At 39.4% G+C, this 18,498-nt stretch overlaps 1 long non-coding RNA gene across 1 annotated transcript; it reads left to right on the top strand.

Annotated features, from left to right (window-relative positions):
- The first annotated feature begins 261 nt into the window (after nucleotides 1–261).
- Nucleotides 262–12,178, top strand: LOC120854410. Its single transcript, XR_005718977.1, has 3 exons — nucleotides 262–272; nucleotides 9,907–9,913; nucleotides 12,087–12,178. It is a non-coding gene; the product is annotated as an uncharacterized LOC120854410 (long non-coding RNA).
- The last annotated feature ends 6,320 nt before the right edge of the window (nucleotides 12,179–18,498 follow it).

The following is an 18,498-nucleotide window of genomic DNA, read 5'->3' as shown; positions in this document are numbered from 1 at the left end:
TATATGCCACTTAGAATATGTAACCGTGATTTTTAGTGTCTTCACAGATTGTGCAATTATCACTACTATATAGTTTTTTTTGACTTATTTTATTGAAGTATAGTTGCTTATAATGTTGTGTTAGTTTCTGGTGTACAGCAAAGTAATTCAGTTTCATAAATAAATGTATATATGTATATATATATATGCTATATGAATGCATGCGTGCTAAGTTGCTTCAGTCATGTTTTACTCTGTGTGATCCTATGGACTGTAGTTTGCCAGACTTCTCTGTCCATGTAATTTTCCAGGCAAGAATACTGAAGTGGATTGCCATGCCCTCCTCCAGGATGTATACTATATATATATATGCGTGTGTGTATATGTATATATATATAGACTTCCCCAGATGGTAAAGAATCTGCCTGCAATGCAGGAGACCTGGGTTTGATCCCTAGGTCAGGAAGATCCCCTGGAGAAGGGAATGGCAACCCACATGCACACGTGTGCTCATGCAGTGCACACACACACACACTTTTTCAGATTCTTTTTCATTTTATATTATTACAGTGTATGGAATATAGTTCCCTGTGCTATAAGCAGGACGTTATTCATTCATTCTGTGTATAATAGTGTGCATCTGTTAATCCCAAACTCCTAGTCCATCCCTCTCCCCACCCACAAAAGGAACCAATTGCTATTACCAATTGCTCTCATTCACTGTAAACAAATCCAGTACATTCTGGTACTGGACCTTTATCTGATGTCTCATTTGCAAATAGATTCTTCCATTCTATGGCTTGTGTTTTCATTTTTTGATAGTATTCTTTGATCCTCAGAAGTTGTGTGTGCGAGTGTGTGTTATAAGTATTATGCTTTAATGAACTCCTTAAATAGAAATGTCATGACAAAAATATACAATTGGAAGAGATAGGGTGTCCTGTATATACTCCATACACATAGAAAACTATAAAGGAAGAAGTAGAAATTGGAATTAAAGAAGCAACAAGAGGAGGTGAGAAGGAGGTCTGTAGGCCATTTTGTTGGCACTGATAAACAGTAGAACTGATTCTCACAATTTACCAGTGCAATATTCAAAATTTCTATCTCAAAGCAATAGAATTGCCCCAAAAGAGGCAGTTGTTTTGGATTGTTTTTGTTTCTTAATTCTTCAAATGACAAGAAATTATTTAAACTAAACAAGGCAGAGTAAGAGCTGGATAAGGTTAGCACCACTCATCTGCAATGGAACCTCAAGTCAGTGATCTTGTTTATGGGTTGGTGTATGAAAGTTGAGGCAGCAAGACCAGATAAGAAAAACCAAAGATAAGAAAAACAAAACTCTCTCTCACCCCAGACCACCCTCTGCCCTGCCCATGAGAAAGCCAGCAATTTCAACAGGATTGGGAGAGAATGGTATTTGGATTTCTTTCCTTGGAGTGATCCTCAGGAGATATTCATGGTATCTATTTCCTTAATAACTCCTGAAGATGGGATAGCTCATCCTGGAGGCCAGAGACTGTGGGAGCTGAGAGGCCCATCTGTACATCAGGCCTTCCCCTCAGGTAGTAGCGTCTTCAGAGCCTGCTCTGTGTCACAGACATTCAGGCAGCAACAGCCCTGGGGGTAAAGGGCAAGTTCCCCAATGTGAGGGGAGCCCCTAATCCTGATCAACCAGGCTTTCAGAAGAGATAGCAGGTCGAGGGAGCCAATGAGAAGAGGCTGGCAGCAGGGAGGGACTGTCCCAAGGACAAAGCTGATTCAGGGGTGTCAGAGCCCCTCTAGAGAAGAGCCACACAGAACTGGGGAGCCCAGGAACCATGAAGCTTGGCTGCTGACTAGGGAGCCAGGAATCTGGGCAGTGTTCTGGGTCATAGCCTCGATTATGAAATTGTAGTATTTGTTCACTGCTGTAGCATAAATTCCAGTCCCAGACAGATAGCTGTGGGTAATAGAGTTCCCAGCCAGGAGCTGGGAGTACCTAGCAGTATAAACTTGTGTATAGTTTTTGAACTCACTTTTCATATTCAAGACTCCAGAGATTTTAAATTTTGATAAGTCCAATTTATCTCTTTTTTTGCTTGTTCTTTTTTATTTCTAAAAATTCACTGCTTAATCCAAGGTCATGAAGATATACTTCCATATTTCTTCTAAGAATTTTATAGTTTTAGTTCTTACATTTTGGTTTGTGATCCACTTTTAGCTAATCTTTGTATATACTATGAGGTAGGAAGGCATCAACTTCATTTTTCTACCAGGGCATACCCAATTGTTTCAGTGCCAAATATTGAAAAGACTATTATTGCCCAATTTAATGTCTCATTTAATTTGCACACTAGTCCAATGAAGTAGAATTATTGCCCCTGTTTCCAGAAGAGGAAACTGAGACAGCATGGTTAGTGACTTGTCTGAGCCCTGAAGAATTCCAACTAAGAAGAAAAATTTAATAGGGCTCCAAGGGCAGGGTTCTTTCAACAGTATCAAAATGGGCATTTATGTCATACCAGCTGATGGTAAAAGAAAAACATACAAAAAAAGAAATTGAACAAAAAAAATTTTTTTCCATTAAATACAGTCTTCCTGAGGAGCCATGTGTATCGAGAGCTCCAGGACTAGGAAAGATAAATAAGCATAGTTCTTATTTTTAAAAGCTGACAATAATACAGTAAAAATGAGGGATTCCCTATGGATGGAAGAGCCTTGTATGTAGGCTGCAGTCCATGGGATTGCAAGAAGTTGGACACAACTGAGTGACTTCACTTTACTTTTTACTTTAGGATGGCTGCAAAAGTCATAGTTTGGGTCATAGCAACAGAAAGCAGCTTACAGAGCCACAATCAGAGTCAGCAGAAACCTGGAGAACCAGCAAACAGACCAGAACTGAGGCAGGTCCAGTCACTCAGAAGCAGGAAGCCAGGGGCTGCCTTGAGTAAGCCACAGGGCCAGGACATCATGGCCATTGTGGAATCCCACTGTGGACACTATAAATGAGCTCCTTTGTCTCCAAGTCTTTACATCAATAGGTTTAGATCCAGAAAAAGGTAGGGGAATGAGTGGCTGGTTGAGCCTCAGATGTGTTGTCCTGCTGTGTGGGGAAGAGGCCAAGGAGCATTCCATCCAGTCCTTAGTACACACAGTGAAGTATCCTCCAAAATAAGTGGAGGATGCTGGAAATGAAGGGCTTCCCTGGTGACTCAGTGGTAAAGAATCTGACTGCCAATGCAGGAGACACAGTCTCAATCCCTGGGTCGGGAAGATCCTTTGGAGAAGGAAATGGCAACCCACTTCAATATTTTTGCCTAGAAAATCCCATGGACAGAGGAGCCTGGTGGACTATAGTCGGTGGGGGTCACAAAGTGTTGGACACAACTTAGCCCCTAGCAATAAGAACATGCTGGAAATGCCCACACCCAGAACAGGGGAAAAATCACTCTTCCTTCTGCTATTCCAGTTGTTTTCATTGTATCAGTAGTTACAGAACAAGTCTCTCTTATTTTTAGTTCTCAATATTTCACATGACCCACTTTCTAATGAGAATATAATTTCTTAGTGGTTAGGACCTACTAGTATTTTATATGCCACTACTTTGCATCTCTCATTGTACTCTAAATATAGGTTCACAGAATGTATTTTTAAATGACTGATGATTCCTAGTCTACCCCAGGGACCACAATCCAGTCTTCAAAATCCACATCTGGATTCTGTATAGCCATTTTCTAATCTTAAGTCTGATTTTCCTTCCTGCTCCATATGATCCTGAGGACCCTACCTCTACCATTGGTTGAGGATATACATTTGGTTGGGCTCTGTTAGGGGAGATTCTAGACCAAGTCATAGCTTTCACCTAGCACAAACATTTCTACTAATACTACCTTTGTTTTGAATGCTCCAGTTCTTTAAGGTAGTTCTTTTTAGTGCTTCTTTCATCCATCAACATTCTGTGGAGTTTTGGGTTCTTTCCCTTGTTTATCACCAGGGGCCAGATCTGTTTGTCTTTTCTGCTTTACTAACCTCAAGGGATGTGAGTGGAATCCCCCGAATAGCTGAGCTCTGACTCAGAGCTTTGAGGACCTTCTGCCTCACCCTCTCCTCACTCCCTTCATCACTTTCCAAAGTTTACAAAGCCCTAAGGTCGTGTGATCCACTCACAATCAAAGTATCTTGACTGCATGGCAAAGTAACATCAGGTTCTTATTTTACTCATACACATTCAGGGTGAAGGCTGATAGACAACATGAAAAGCATTCATTTGTTGTTGTGTCATGTCTTGCTATAGTTCTTCTTGTCCTTGGAGCTACAGGCTACAATGTCACTTGACTTTTTTGAGAAAGTAGATGCCCACCATTAGCCTTTGGAAAGAGCATGCAATTTTCCTGAGGGACAGAAGGATGGAAGGCCAAAGTCAGGAAAGATAAATAAATGCAGTCATTAATTTTTAAGAAGTTCACCAAAGGTTCCATGCTAAGAGAGTATTTTTATCTTGAGCAGCAATGGTTCCCCCTGATGGAGTGAAAACACATTAAATGAGATTCAGTGGTTTGAACTATCGATATCATTCATTAATGGATGGATAATACATGTAGCCAGCCACCTCCTCTTTTCCCCTAGAACATGCACTCTTGATCAGCAGTTGTATTGCCAGGCTTGTTCTCAGTCATTGAGAGGCCTGCAGAAGGTGGTGGGGGTGTGTGTTGGTCAGGACACACAATGAGGTGTGTTTAATGTTATAAGGAGACAAAGTTATTCTGTGATGGTGGTGGTGGTGAAGGGAGAATTGGTTGGAAGGAAAACATCTCTTGTTTATTAGCATTTGAATCAAAGGAGAAATAAAAAGACATCTCCAATTGTGAAACTTTAAGTAAAATCCTATTTGTATTTAGAGTCCAGACTGTTGAAGACAATCACACACTCGACAACTTTTAATTTGTACTTGGATTGTTGGTAATTCTTTACTCCATTAAGACAAGATCCTTTCCAGTACCATGTGTGTCTAGAAAGAAACAATTCTGAAGCAAGGGAGTTGTGAGAAGGAGGGGAGGGGTGAAGATTTATCTTTATTATTTCCCATGATTATTTTAGGTTTCTCTCTGCTGTCTTGGAGGTTACACTCCAGACCTTATGTACCAGGCAACTGTCCCTGTCCCATTGTTCAGATCTGCTATAAGAATCCTAATGATAGGATTCCATTAATACTTTCTCATTGAGCACCTACTGTGTACCAGACCCTATTCTAACAACTAACCATAGCAATAGCTACTGTATTTATATTTATCATGTGGCAAGTGCTTTGTGTATCTCACCTCACTTCCTCCTCAAAAGATGACTATTTTGCAGATGGGGCACTTGAGACTCAGTGAAGTTGATTTGTCCAAATCAAATAGCTAATGGGGGCTTCCCTGATGGCTCAAATGGTAAGGAATCTGCCTGCAACACAGGAGATGGGTTCAATCTGGGAAATCCTATGGACAGAGGAACCTGGTGGGCTCCAGTCCAGCAAATAGCTAATGGGTGGTAGAATCAATATTTGAACTCAGGTCTGTTTGACTATAGAAACCATATGCCTTTTGTTGACTAACTTTTAATAAGCGCCTTTGTCCTGTTTTTAAGGTGGACATTGCAATTGAAAAGGGGGAGGGAGATACATTAAAACCTTTGAAAACTTCTGAGGCCACATACCTAACAACAGATCTGACAGAGTAGAGCAGGTTCAGCAGCCGAGGGACCCCTTGTGGATGCTATAATCTCTGAAATTTTTGGTTACTAAGCTCTGTCCTCTGTGGCCCCATCCCTCTAGCCTTGAATATACAGGCAGAATGTCTCCAATCTCTTCTGGCCCCCTGTACCTTTGGGACCCCCATCTGCTCAAATGGGCACCAGAACCATGTTGCTTCACAAATGGAATCTCTGAATTCCTGCTGGGGCTCTGGTCTCTCTTGACATACATATTGTTCCCAGGTCCTTGGCTAGTGTTTTCATTGTAATGTAAGACCATATTAGACAATAGAAATTTAAGATTAGAAATGAGTTCTTACTGTGGGCCTGATGGTTTATATTAATGAAATATAATTTCACCTCTAGAAAAAAAATGTGCACCTCATGTTACCTTAATTGACTACAGTAGGAAGTTAAAACTAGGTATTTGTGTAAAAACTTGCAGAAAAGAAAAGGTGAATAATTTCACAGTAGAATAGAATCACCTGTAAGATATGGGGGATGTCACTGCAATTGGGAGAGTATTTCTTCATAAGGTTGCCATGATCTCTTTAGCTATAAGAGTAAATAATTTCCCTTTATTTCCTCATTTATAAATGCCAGAGTTGAGCCCAAAGAAACGATTAAATGATTGAGTGAATGATGGTCAATGTATACAGTTAAAAGTTCACAGATGAAGGCAGCTTTGTCTGAGTTGGAGTTGTAACTCAGTTGAATTGCCAGGCCTCATGCTTCTGCTATGTGATGCATGAACCTGCCCCAAGACTCCAGGTGAAGGTTATGACACTTCCAAAATACTGAGAAGAGCCTAAGTAGGAACCTCTGTGATGGTAAAGAAGATGGAAAATATGGCATTGATTCCTCCACCAATTTCACTGATCAAACTACTTGTGAAAGCTCAGCACCAGGAATACCTTATTCATTCAGAAACTATTTAGAAACTACTGTGTTTGATATTGTGCCAGGCACTGGAATGATTTTGTGAATATGAAACAATTGCTGTCTTCAAAAATGTACCATCAGTTGGACATAAGGAAAAGATAAGACATGAGCCCACATAGGCCCAGAATCTACAAAGTTGGGGCTGCTCAGGGAGAGCCAAAGGGATGGAAATGGAGCCTTTGTGGCACAGGCAGGAAATTATTGCTCCTGATGCAGGACTGGGAAGAGATTGGGGTAAGTGCTACTATTTATCTCAGTCATCTTGGTCATCCTGAGTTTAGAGAGTTGAGGAAATTTTTTTTTTTTGAGGAAATTTTGAACTTGCATATGATGAATCAAAAACAATGCCAGACCCAAAGACCAGAGAACTTTATGTCTAATCACCAACAAAACCATGACAACTGCCCCCTACCCCAACATTTACTTTGGAAAAATGATCAGAACACTCAGGGTTTTAATTATTTGATAAGTAAAATGGTAATAATGATAGATTCTTCCCTAAAGGTAGAAGTCTGGACCTCCTGATTTTGATAATTTTCTTTCAGTTCTCAGGTCTGTGATCTTATGACTACTCAGTAGATAAAGGTAACACAAAGGTTGAGTTTTTGCAGAAGTGTGTTATTTGCTTGACCAAATACAGTACTTACCCTTGAAAATGTGAACAACAGCCATAGAAACTGTTTCTAGTTTCCGTTTCTATAGAAAGTAGTCCTAGATATTGTTGAATTCATTTCAATCAAGGCTAAAATGGTTTGCAGCTTTAAGAACAAGACAATTTGTAGAAATTTCTGCATACTATTTAACCATCTGCATCTCTTGATGAATTAAAGATAATGTGCAATAGTGTTATTTTTAAAGGACCTTTTAAGGTCAGGCACTCATAAAAATGTGTTTGATAAATGAGATAGACTCATATTTGTTTATGGAAAATTCTCTGATTTATTTTATAAAATAGTGGGTTAGCAAGTATATAATGAGCGCCCACTATGTATAAAGAACCAAACTGGCCTTTCTTGTATAGGAGCAGAGGAGTAGAAAACATTCTTTTTATTTTTAAGAACTGTACCATTTATTTGAAATGAGGCATGCATCTGAGAATCATTATAGAGCAGCTTAGCAATACATTCTTTAATATGCTTTGAATCAAAGACACTCGTTACAATTGTTGGCAGAGTAAAGGAAAGAATAGAAAAGGAAAGATTACACTGAGTTTTGAGTCTTGAAGGAGCTGATAAAATGCTTTCTCAAGGCTGTGTATAATATTAAAATTCATTTAACAGCCTTCAAACCAGAGCTGGACACAGGTGGCAGCCAGAAGACAGACCATGGACTAATCCCTAATATTGGGAACATAGGATGCATTAGAACAAGAAAGGGCAAGTGAGGAAACTTCCCCTGGCAAAGCCTGATTGTGAACCAGGTACTTAAAACTTATTACTGTGATAATTCCATGTGATGATGTTCTCCCTATTACTGATCAGGAGACTGAAGTCCAGAGGGGCAAGGTAAAAAATTTATCACTTATTAGGGCAAGGTTTGGGCTTGTCTCTACATCTACCAGGATGAAAAAAATCTGTGTGAAAGGTGACAAATGATGTAAAGAAAATTGAATGCAGTTCATCAATTTATTCTCATACAGTCAACTAAACTAATTGATAACAGTAATTGGCTGAGATCACTAGCCGCTCCAACTGTACTGGAAATTTAGATAGAAACTGGGCAGACAATGGATTGCAAGCCTGAGAGACAATGTGTCTGTGCTTCTTATTCCCTTAGTAGGCTTTATAAAGTTCTCTGGCCAAAAGGAAACTGCAGAACAACTCGAAAGTTATATAAAGCAAATGTGTAATGCTGTTGGCAGTGTTCTGAAGGGAGCCACCAAGAATGCATACTACAGGGAGGAATAAAGAACTGATTTCTGGCTGAAATTCATTTTGGATGAAAAACTTTAATGGACAAATTCCCCATCAATATGTTGCTGCTTTCCATTTAATTGTCATCATTCACTATTCGATTTTTAAATCTTTCTGCATGTACATACATGACTCCATAGGGAGGCTGTGGAAATTATGTTTTTGAACTATGTGTTCTCCTTCCTTAGAGAGTGAACAACTGTCTAACTCAACACTGTATCCTCTTCTCTTGCCTTGTGATTATTATTGGCTTTATTTAATATTCAATATAGATCTTGGTCTGGTGTTCCACCTTACCTGCTTCCTGAGGAACCTGCATGCAGGTCAAGAAGCAACAGTTAGAACTGGACATGGAAAAATAGACTGGTTCAAAATCAGGAAAAGAATATGTCAAAGCTGTATATTGTCATCCTGCTTATTTAACTTGTATACAGAGTACATCATGCAATAATGGATGAAGCAAAAACTGGAACCAAGACTGCCAGGAGAAATATCAACAATGTCAGATATGCAGATGATACCACCCCAGTGGTAGAAAGTGAAGAGAAACTAAAGAGCCTCTTGATGGAGGTGAAAGAGGAGAGTGAAAAAGCTGGTTTAAAACTCAGCATTCAAAAACTAAGATCATGGCATCCAGTCCCATCACTTCATGGCAAATAGATGGGGATATTGGGCTCCAAAATCACTGCAGATGGTGACTACAGCCATGAAATTAAAAGATGCTTGCTCCTTGGAAGAAAAGCTATGACAAAACTAGACAGTGTATCAAAAAGCAGAGACATTGGTTTGCTGGCAAAGGTACGTCTAGGCAAAGCTGTGATTTTTCCAGTAGGCATGAATGGATGTGAGAGTTGGACCACAAAGAAAGCTGAGCACCAAAGAACTGATTCTTTTGAGCTGTGGTGGTGGAGAAGACTCTTGAGAATCTCTTGTACAGCAAGGAGATCAAAGCAGTCAATCCTAAAGGAAATCAACCCTGAATTTTCATTGGAAGGACTGATGCTGAAACTGAAACTCCTATACTTTGGCCACCTGATACTAAGAAATGACTCATTGGAAAAGACCCTGTTGCTGGGAAAGACTGAAGGCAGGAGGAGAAGGGGACAATAGAGAATGAGATGGTTGCATGACATCACCGACTCAATGGACATGAATTTGAGCAAACTATGGGAGATTGTGGAGGACAGGGAATCCTGGCGTGCTACACTCCATGGGGTCACAAAGAGTCAGACATAACTTTAGCAACTGAACAACAACCAAAGATGTTTCTCTATTAAAATTTGAGAACTTGATTTTCCCTTTTCTGTCTTTCCTCATTAGGAATCACATGGGTGAATCAGTCCTTCTACTTTAATATGAGAACTAAAGTTTACATGTTATCAGGTGCCTTTCATGGCTTTTATAAGGTGGTGAGTCACTAAGCCATTCCTGAGTAGTCTTGCAGATCATGTCAGATCAAGAGATCATCCCACTCAGATTTTTTGTTTTGTTGATTTCTGGGGATGTCTCCAGTTATTGTTCTTGCCAATGAGCCATGAACTCTGAGTGGGAGGGAAATGCTGGGTTATTGCAAAGCGTGTATAAATTTATACCTAATCCAGGCAGCAATACATGTACTACTGTTTTTCAAAAGCATATAGTAGTAGAAGGAAAGAGTGTGATGGGGTAAATTGGGAGATTGGGATTGACATATATACACTATTGATACTATGTATAAAATAGATAATTAATGAGAACCTACCATATAGCAAAGGGGACCTACTGTATAGCAAAGGGAACTCTACTTAATGCTTTATGGTGACCTCAGTGGAAAGCAAATCCAAAAAATAGGGGTTATATGTATAAATATAACTGATTATTTTGCTGTACAGTAGAAACTAACACAACATTGTAAAGCTACTATCTGTGTGTATGTTAGCTGTTCAGTAGTGTCTGACTCTTTGCAACCCCATGGACTGTAGCCTGCCAGGCTCCTCTGTCCATGGAATTCTCCAGGCAAGAATACTAGAGTGGGTTGCCATTTCCTATACTCCCAATAAAAACTTTTTAAAATTATGTAATATATATGTGTGTATACATAATACAGTATCATGAATTAATAGATTAAAATATCCTTTAAACATGTTGAAGTTTACTGAACTCATAGTAGGTTTAAATTATAATCTATTTTTGAATCAGCACATGCAATAAAAATTAACATGTAGAAGGTCAAGGAAGTTTTTGAGGTTAAAATAAGAAACTTCATAACAACAAAAAAAGAAAGTATGATCTTATGCTCTACCTCAATTCAAACTTGTTTAAAGCACTTACATCATTCATGACCTGGAGTATGGGCATAACAAACTTGATCTACTTACTTTCCTTCACTTTACAAAGCAAAGAAAGAAAAGCCTGAAAATGTTAATTTCCTCCCAATATTTCTATATTTCCTTTCTTTCTTTTTCTATTCTCATTGTGTCAACTCAAAATGTTTTGTCATTGCCTCTGATACAAAGAGGAAGGATAGTCATGTTTTATTATTTAATATATTTAGCAGTTGGTTTTGCATAGAACCTCTTTCCTGTATTAGGGAAGTATGCTTCTATTATTGATTTACTTTTTTTAAATAAGCAAAAATCAGGAATAAATGTTGAATTTCACAAACATAATTTCAGCTTCCTATAAATGTGTATAAACTTGATTACTAGATCTTGTATTGTAATAGATTATATCATAGCAAACCATTCTTGTTTGTGATACTATCTTCCTTTTCAAACTGCCGATCTTAATTACTCTTTTATTTGAGACATTATAAATGAGTCTGGCTTGTAGTTTTCCAATTTTATTAGTTACTAGCTTCATCAAGATTGCTATCAGGTTTATGCAAGTTCACAAAATGAATTTGGAAGATCTTCATCTTTTACTGTGTTTTAGAAACTGTTTATATAGATAAGGCAGTGAAGCATAGCCTTTGTGCCCATGGTCTTTGGGGATATACACAGATGTCTGTATGATTCTGGGCTGTTCACTTGGAAGTTTCATAAAACTGGGCTAGTTATTCAACTTGTCTAATTATCATTTTTGTCACCTATAAAATGTAAACACAAGTACCTATCTTAAAATGTTTTGTGCAATTAAATAGGCAAAGCCCTTATTACAGTTCCTGGCTCATTGTGAACCTTAAATAAATGTGGCTTCTGTTGAGATAATATGATGAAGATGATGATGGTGATGATGATGATTACATTGTTATCATTGCATGGAAATTATCTTTCCCTTGAAGTTAGTCATGTTCAACAGTGCAACAGTTTTCTAAAAAAAGAATTAGGAACAATTTCCCTTAAGTTCTTCTTTAACTTGTCCAGTTTTCCTATTTTTATTCAGTTAATTTTAATAATTTTTTTTCAAGAGAAACTTGTCTTTAGACTAAGGAGCTCTTCAAAATTGTTAGGCCAAGTAAAATGTGTTTTATGAATGATCCCTCTCTTTCTTTATCTCTCTCTATATATATACATATATATATATATGTTTGTATTTATACATATTTCTATATGTATTCAGTGAAATTATGAGCCATACCATGTAGGGCTTCCCAAGATGGACAGGTCATGGTGGAGAGTTCTGACAAAATATGGTCCATTGGAGAAAGGAATAGCAAAGCACATCAGTATTCTTGCTTCGAGAACCACATGAACAGTATGAAAAGGCAAAAAGATATGACACTAAAATAATTCCCCAGGTTGGTAGGTGCTCAATATGCTACTGGAGAAGAGCAGAGAAATAGCTCCAGAGGAATGAAGAGGCTGAGCCAGAGTGGAAACAACACCCAGCTGAGGATGTATATGGTGGTGAAAGTAAAGTCTGATGCTGTAAATAACAATATTGCATAGGAACCTGGAATGTTAGGTCCATAAATAAAGGTAAATTGGAAGTGGTGAGATAGGAGATGGCAAGAGTGAAAATCAACATTTTAGGAATCAGTGAATTAAAATGGACTGGAATGGGCGAATTTAATTCAGATGACCATTGAATCTACTATTGTGGGCAAGAATCCCTTAAAAGAAATGGAGTCGCTCTCATAGTCAACAAAAGAGTCCAATATGCAGTACTTGGGTGCAGTCTCAAAAATGAAAGAATGATCTCTGTTCATTTCAAAGGCAAACCATTCAATATCACAGGTCTGTTCAGTGCAGTCGCTCAGTTGTGTCCCACTCTTTGTGATCCCATGGAATGCAGCACACCAGCATTCCCAATCCATCAACAGCTCACAGAGCTTGCTTAAAATTATGTTCACTGAGTCCGTGATGCCATCCAACCATCGATCCTCTGTCATCCCCTTCTCCTCCTGCCTTCAGTGTTTCCCAGCATCAGGGCTGGGAGTCAGTTCTTTCTAATGAGTCAGTTCTTCACATCAGGTGGTCAAAGTATTGGAGCTTCAGCTTCAACATCAGTCCTTCCAATGAATATTCAGGACTGACTTCCTTTATGGATAGATTTGTTGATCTCCTTGTAGATCAAGGGACTCTCAGGAGTCTTCCACAACACCATAGTTCCAAAGCATCAATTCTTCAGCACTCATCTTTTTTATGGTCCAACTCTTACATCCATACATGACTACTGGAAAAAACATAGCTTTGACTACACAGATTTTGCCAGCAAAGTAATACCTCTGCTTTTTAATATGGTATCTAGGTTTGTCATAGCTTACTTCCAAGGAGCAAGTCTTTTAACTTTATGGCTGAGGTTGCCATCTGCAGTGATTTTGGAGCCCAAGAAAATAAAGTCTGGCATTATATCCATTGTTTCCCATCTATTTGCCATGAAGTAATGGGACCGGATACCATGAACTTTGTTTTTGAATGTTGAGTTTTAAGCCAGCTTTTTCACTCTCCTTTTTCAATGTCTTCAAGAGACACTTCTGTTCCTCTTCACCTTCTGCCATAAGGATGGTATCATCTGCATATCTGAGGTTATTGATATTTCTTCTGGCAGTCTTGATTCCAGCTTGTGCTTCATTCAGCCTGGCATTTTGCATGATGTGCTCTGCATATAAGTTAAATAAGCAGGGTGACAATACACAGCTTTGAAGTACTCCTTTCCAATTTGGAACCATTCCGTTGTTCCATGTCCGGTCCTAACTGTTACTTCTTGACTTGCACACAGATCTCTCAGGAGGCAGATAAGGGGGTCTGGTATTCCCAGCTCTTCTAGAATTTCCCACAGTTGTTGTGATCCATACAGTCAAAGGCTTTAGTATAGTCAATGAAGCAGAAGTAGATGTTTTTTCTGGAATTCTCTTGCTTTTTCTATGATCCAGTGGATGTTGGCAATTTGATCTCTGGTTCCTCTGCCTTTCTAAATCCAGCTTGAACATCTGGAAGTTCTTGATTCACATACTGTTGAAGCCTGGCTTGGAGAATTTTGAGCATTACATTGCTAGCATGTGAGAGGTGTACAACTGTGCAGGAGTTTGAGCATTCTTTGGCATTGCCCTTCTTTGGGATTAGAATGAAAACTGACCTTTTCCAGTCCTGTGGCCACTGCTGAGTTTTCCAAATTTGCTGGCATATTGAGTGCAGCACTTTCACAGCATCATCTTTCAGGATTTCAAATAGATCAGCTGGAATTCCATCACCTCCACTAGCTTGCTCATAGTGATGCTTCCTAAGGCCCACTTAACTTTGCAATCCAAAATGTCTGTCTCTAGGTGAGGGATCTTACCATTGTAATTATCTGGGTCATTAAGACTTTTTTTGTACAGTTCTTCTGGGTATTCTTTTCAACTCTTCTTAATGTTTTCTGCTTCTGTTTGGTCCATATCATTTCTGTCCTTAATTGTGCCCTTCTTTGCATGAAATGTTCCCTTGGTATCTCTGAGTTTTTTGAAGAGATCTCTAGTCTCCCATTCTATTGTTTTCCTCTATTTCTTTGCATTGATCCCTGAGGAAGGCTTTCTTATCTCTCCTTGCTTTTCTTTGGAACTCTGCATTCAGATGGGTATATCTTTCATTTTCTCCTTTGCCTTTTGCTTCTCTTCTTTTCTCAGCTATTTGTAAGGCTTCCTCAGACAACCATTTCGCTTTTTTGCATTTATTTTTCCTGGGGATGGTTGTGATCACTGCCTCCTGTACAATGTCATGAACCTCCATCCATAGTTCTTCAGGCAATCTGTCTATCAGATCTAATCCCTTGAATCTATTTGTCCCTTCCATTGTATAATCATAAGGGATTTGATTTAGGTCATACCTAAATGGGCTAGTGGTTTTCCCTACTTTCTTCAATGTAAGTCTGAATCTTGCAATATGGTGTTCATGATCTGAGCCACAGTCAGCTCCTGGTTTGTTTTGCTGACTGTATAGAGATTTTCCATTTTTGACTGCAGAAAGTATACTGAATCTGATTTTGGCTTGATATTGACCATCTGGTGATGTCTATGTGTACAGTCATCTCTAGTGTTGTTGGAAGAGGGTGCTTGCTATGACCAGTGTGTTCTCTTGGCAAAACTCTGTTAGCCTTTGCCCTGCTTCATTTTGTAATCAAAGACCAAATTTGTCTGTTACTCCAGGTATCTCTTGACTTCCTACTTTTTCATTCCATTCCCATATGATGAAAAGAACATCTATTTTTTGGTGTTAGTTCTAGATCTTGTAGGTCTTCATTCCACTTCAGCTTCTTTAGCATTAGTGGTAGGGCATAGACTAGGATTACTGTGATATTGGCCTCTTCAAGATGGTGGAGTAGAAGGACATGCATTCATCTTCTCCTGAGAGAACTCCAAAATTGCAACTAACCACTCACTGAACAACCACTGACAGGAGAATGTTGGATTCCACCAAAAAAAGATACCCCACATCCAAGGGCAAAGGAGAAGACCCAACAAGACAGTAGAGGGTGGGAAATCACATTTAAAATCAAACCTCTTACCCTCCAGAGATGGTTGGAGGGCTCAAACACAACCTTGTGGACACCAGGACCCAGGTACCCCACCAGAACTGAGCCAGACCAGTTTGAGTGCTTGAGTGTTTCCATTGGAGGCACAGGTCAGCAGTGGCCTGCCAGAGGGACAGGGGCTCTTGCTGCAGCAGACCTGGGAGGCGCAACTTGTGGCATAAGTCCTCTTGGAGGAGGTCGCCCATAGCCCCACCAGAGAGCCACTGAGCAGACGATTCACAAAGTGAAGAACAATTATGCCAAATAAATTTTCATACTATTGGGAAAGTTCTAAGGCCTACAACAGATTTCCCAATCTGGGTATCCACAAAGGAACTGAGAACCCCCAGGAAATTTGACTTTGAAGACAAGTGGGATTTGATTACAGAACTTAAACAGGACTGAGGAAACAGACTCCTGGAGGGCACACACACAAAAAATCTTGTGCACAGCAGAACCCAGGAGAAAGGGTTAGTCATGGGAAAACAAACAAACTAATCACATGGATCACAGCCTTGTCTAACTCAATGAAACTATGAGCCAAGTCATGTAGGGCCACACAAGACAGACAGGTCATGGTGGAGAGTTCTGACAAAACATGGTCCACTTGAGAAGGAAATGGCAAACCATTTCAGGATTCTTGCCTTGAGAACCCATGAACAGTATGAAAAGGCAAAAGGATAGGACACTGAAAGATGAACTCCCCACGTCGGTAGGTACCCCTGATATGCTACTGGAGAAGAGTGGAGAAATAGCTCCAGAAAGAATGAAGAAGCTGTGCCAAAGCAAAAACAACAGCCAGTTATGAATGTGACTGATGATGGAAGCAAAGTCTATTGCTGTAAGGAACAATATTGCATAAGAACCTGGAATGTTAAGTCCATGAATCAAGGTCAATTTGAAGTTGTCAAACAGGAGATGACAAGAGCGAACATTGACATTTCAGGAATCAGTGAACTAACATGCCCAGAAATGGGTGAATTTAATTCAGAAGACCACTATACCTACTGCTGTGGGGAAGAATCCCTTAGAAGAAATGGTGTAGCCTTTATAGTCAACAAGAGAGTTTGAAATGCAGTTCTTGGGTGCAACCTCAAAAACAAAAGGATGATCGCTGTTCATTTCCCTGGCAAACCATTCAATATTATAGTAATCCAAGACTATGCCCCAACCACTAATGCTAAGAATCTGAAGTTGAATGGTTCTATGAAGACTTATAAGACCTAGAACTAACACCAAAAAGAACATGTCCTTTTCATCAGAGGGGAATGGAATGCAAAAGTAGGAAGTCAAGAGATACCTGGAGTAACAGACACGTTTGGCCTTTGAGTACAAAATGAAGCAGAACAAAGGCTAACAGAATTTTGCCAAGAGAACACACTGATCATAGCAAGCACCCTCTTCCAACAACACTAGAGATGACTGTACACATAGACATCACCAGATGGTCAATATCAAGCCAAAATCAGATTCAGTATACTTTCTGCAGTCAAAAATGGAAAATCTCTATACAGTCAGCAAAACAAACCAGGAGCTGACTGTGGCTCAGATCATGAACACCATATTGCAAGATTCAGACTTACATTGAAGAAAGTAGGGAAAACCACTAGCCCATTTAGGTATGACCTAAATCAAATCCCTTATGATTATACAATGGAAGGGACAAATAGATTCAAGGGATTAGATCTGATAGACAGATTGCCTGAAGAACTATGGATGGAGGTTCATGACATTGTACAGGAGGCAGTGATCACAACCATCCCCAGGAAAAATAAATGCAAAAAAGCGAAATGGTTGTCTGAGGAAGCCTTACAAATAGCTGAGAAAAGAAGAGAAGCAAAAGGCAAAGGAGAAAATGAAAGATATACCCATCTGAATGCAGAGTTCCAAAGAAAAGCAAGGAGAGATAAGAAAGCCTTCCTCAGGGATCAATGCAAAGAAATAGAGGAAAACAATAGAATGGGAGACTAGAGATCTCTTCAAAAAACTCAGAGATACCAAGGGAACATTTCATGCAAAGAAGGGCACAATTAAGGACAGAAATGATATGGACCAAACAGAAGCAGAAAACATTAAGAAGAGTTGAAAAGAATACCCAGAAGAACTGTACAAAAAAAGTCTTAATGACCCAGATAATTACAATGGTAAGATCCCTCACCTAGAGACAGACATTTTGGATTGCAAAGTTAAGTGGGCCTTAGGAAGCATCACTATGAGCAAGCTAGTGGAGGTGATGGAATTCCAGCTGATCTATTTGAAATCCTGAAAGATGATGCTGTGAAAGTGCTGCACTCAATATGCCAGCAAATTTGGAAAACTCAGCAGTGGCCACAGGACTGGAAAAGGTCAGTTTTCATTCTAATCCCAAAGAAGGGCAATGCCAAAGAATGCTCAAACTCCTGCACAGTTGTACACCTCTCACATGCTAGCAATGTAATGCTCAAAATTCTCCAAGCCAGGCTTCAACAGTATGTGAATCAAGAACTTCCAGATGTTCAAGCTGGATTTAGAAAGGCAGAGGAACCAGAGATCAAATTGCCAACATCCACTGGATCATAGAAAAAGCAAGAGAATTCCAGAAAAAACATCTACTTCTGCTTCATTGACTATACTAAAGCCTTTGACTGTATGGATCACAACAACTGTGGGAAATTCTAGAAGAGCTGGGAATACCAGACCCCCTTATCTGCCTCCTGAGAGATCTGTGTGCAAGTCAAGAAGTAACAGTTAGGACCGGACATGGAACAACGGAATGGTTCCAAATTGGAAAGGAGTACTTCAAAGCTGTGTATTGTCACCCTGCTTATTTAACTTATATGCAGAGCACATCATGCAAAATGCCAGGCTGAATGAAGCACAAGCTGGAATCAAGACTGCCAGAAGAAATATCAATAACCTCAGATATGCAGATGATACCACCCTTATGGCAGAAAGCGAAGAGGAACTAAAGAGCTTCTTGATGGAAGTGAAAGAGAAGAGTGAAAAAGTTGGCTTTAAAACTCAACATTCAAAAACTAAGATCATGGCATCCAGTCCCATCACT

This window comes from Oryx dammah, unplaced genomic scaffold (assembly GCF_014754425.2).
Source record: "Oryx dammah isolate SB20612 unplaced genomic scaffold, SCBI_Odam_1.1 HiC_scaffold_27, whole genome shotgun sequence".
Classification (NCBI taxonomy): domain Eukaryota; kingdom Metazoa; phylum Chordata; class Mammalia; order Artiodactyla; family Bovidae; genus Oryx; species Oryx dammah.
Note: the sequence above shows the minus strand (reverse complement) of the source record. Positions and strands in the feature narration are given on the sequence as shown.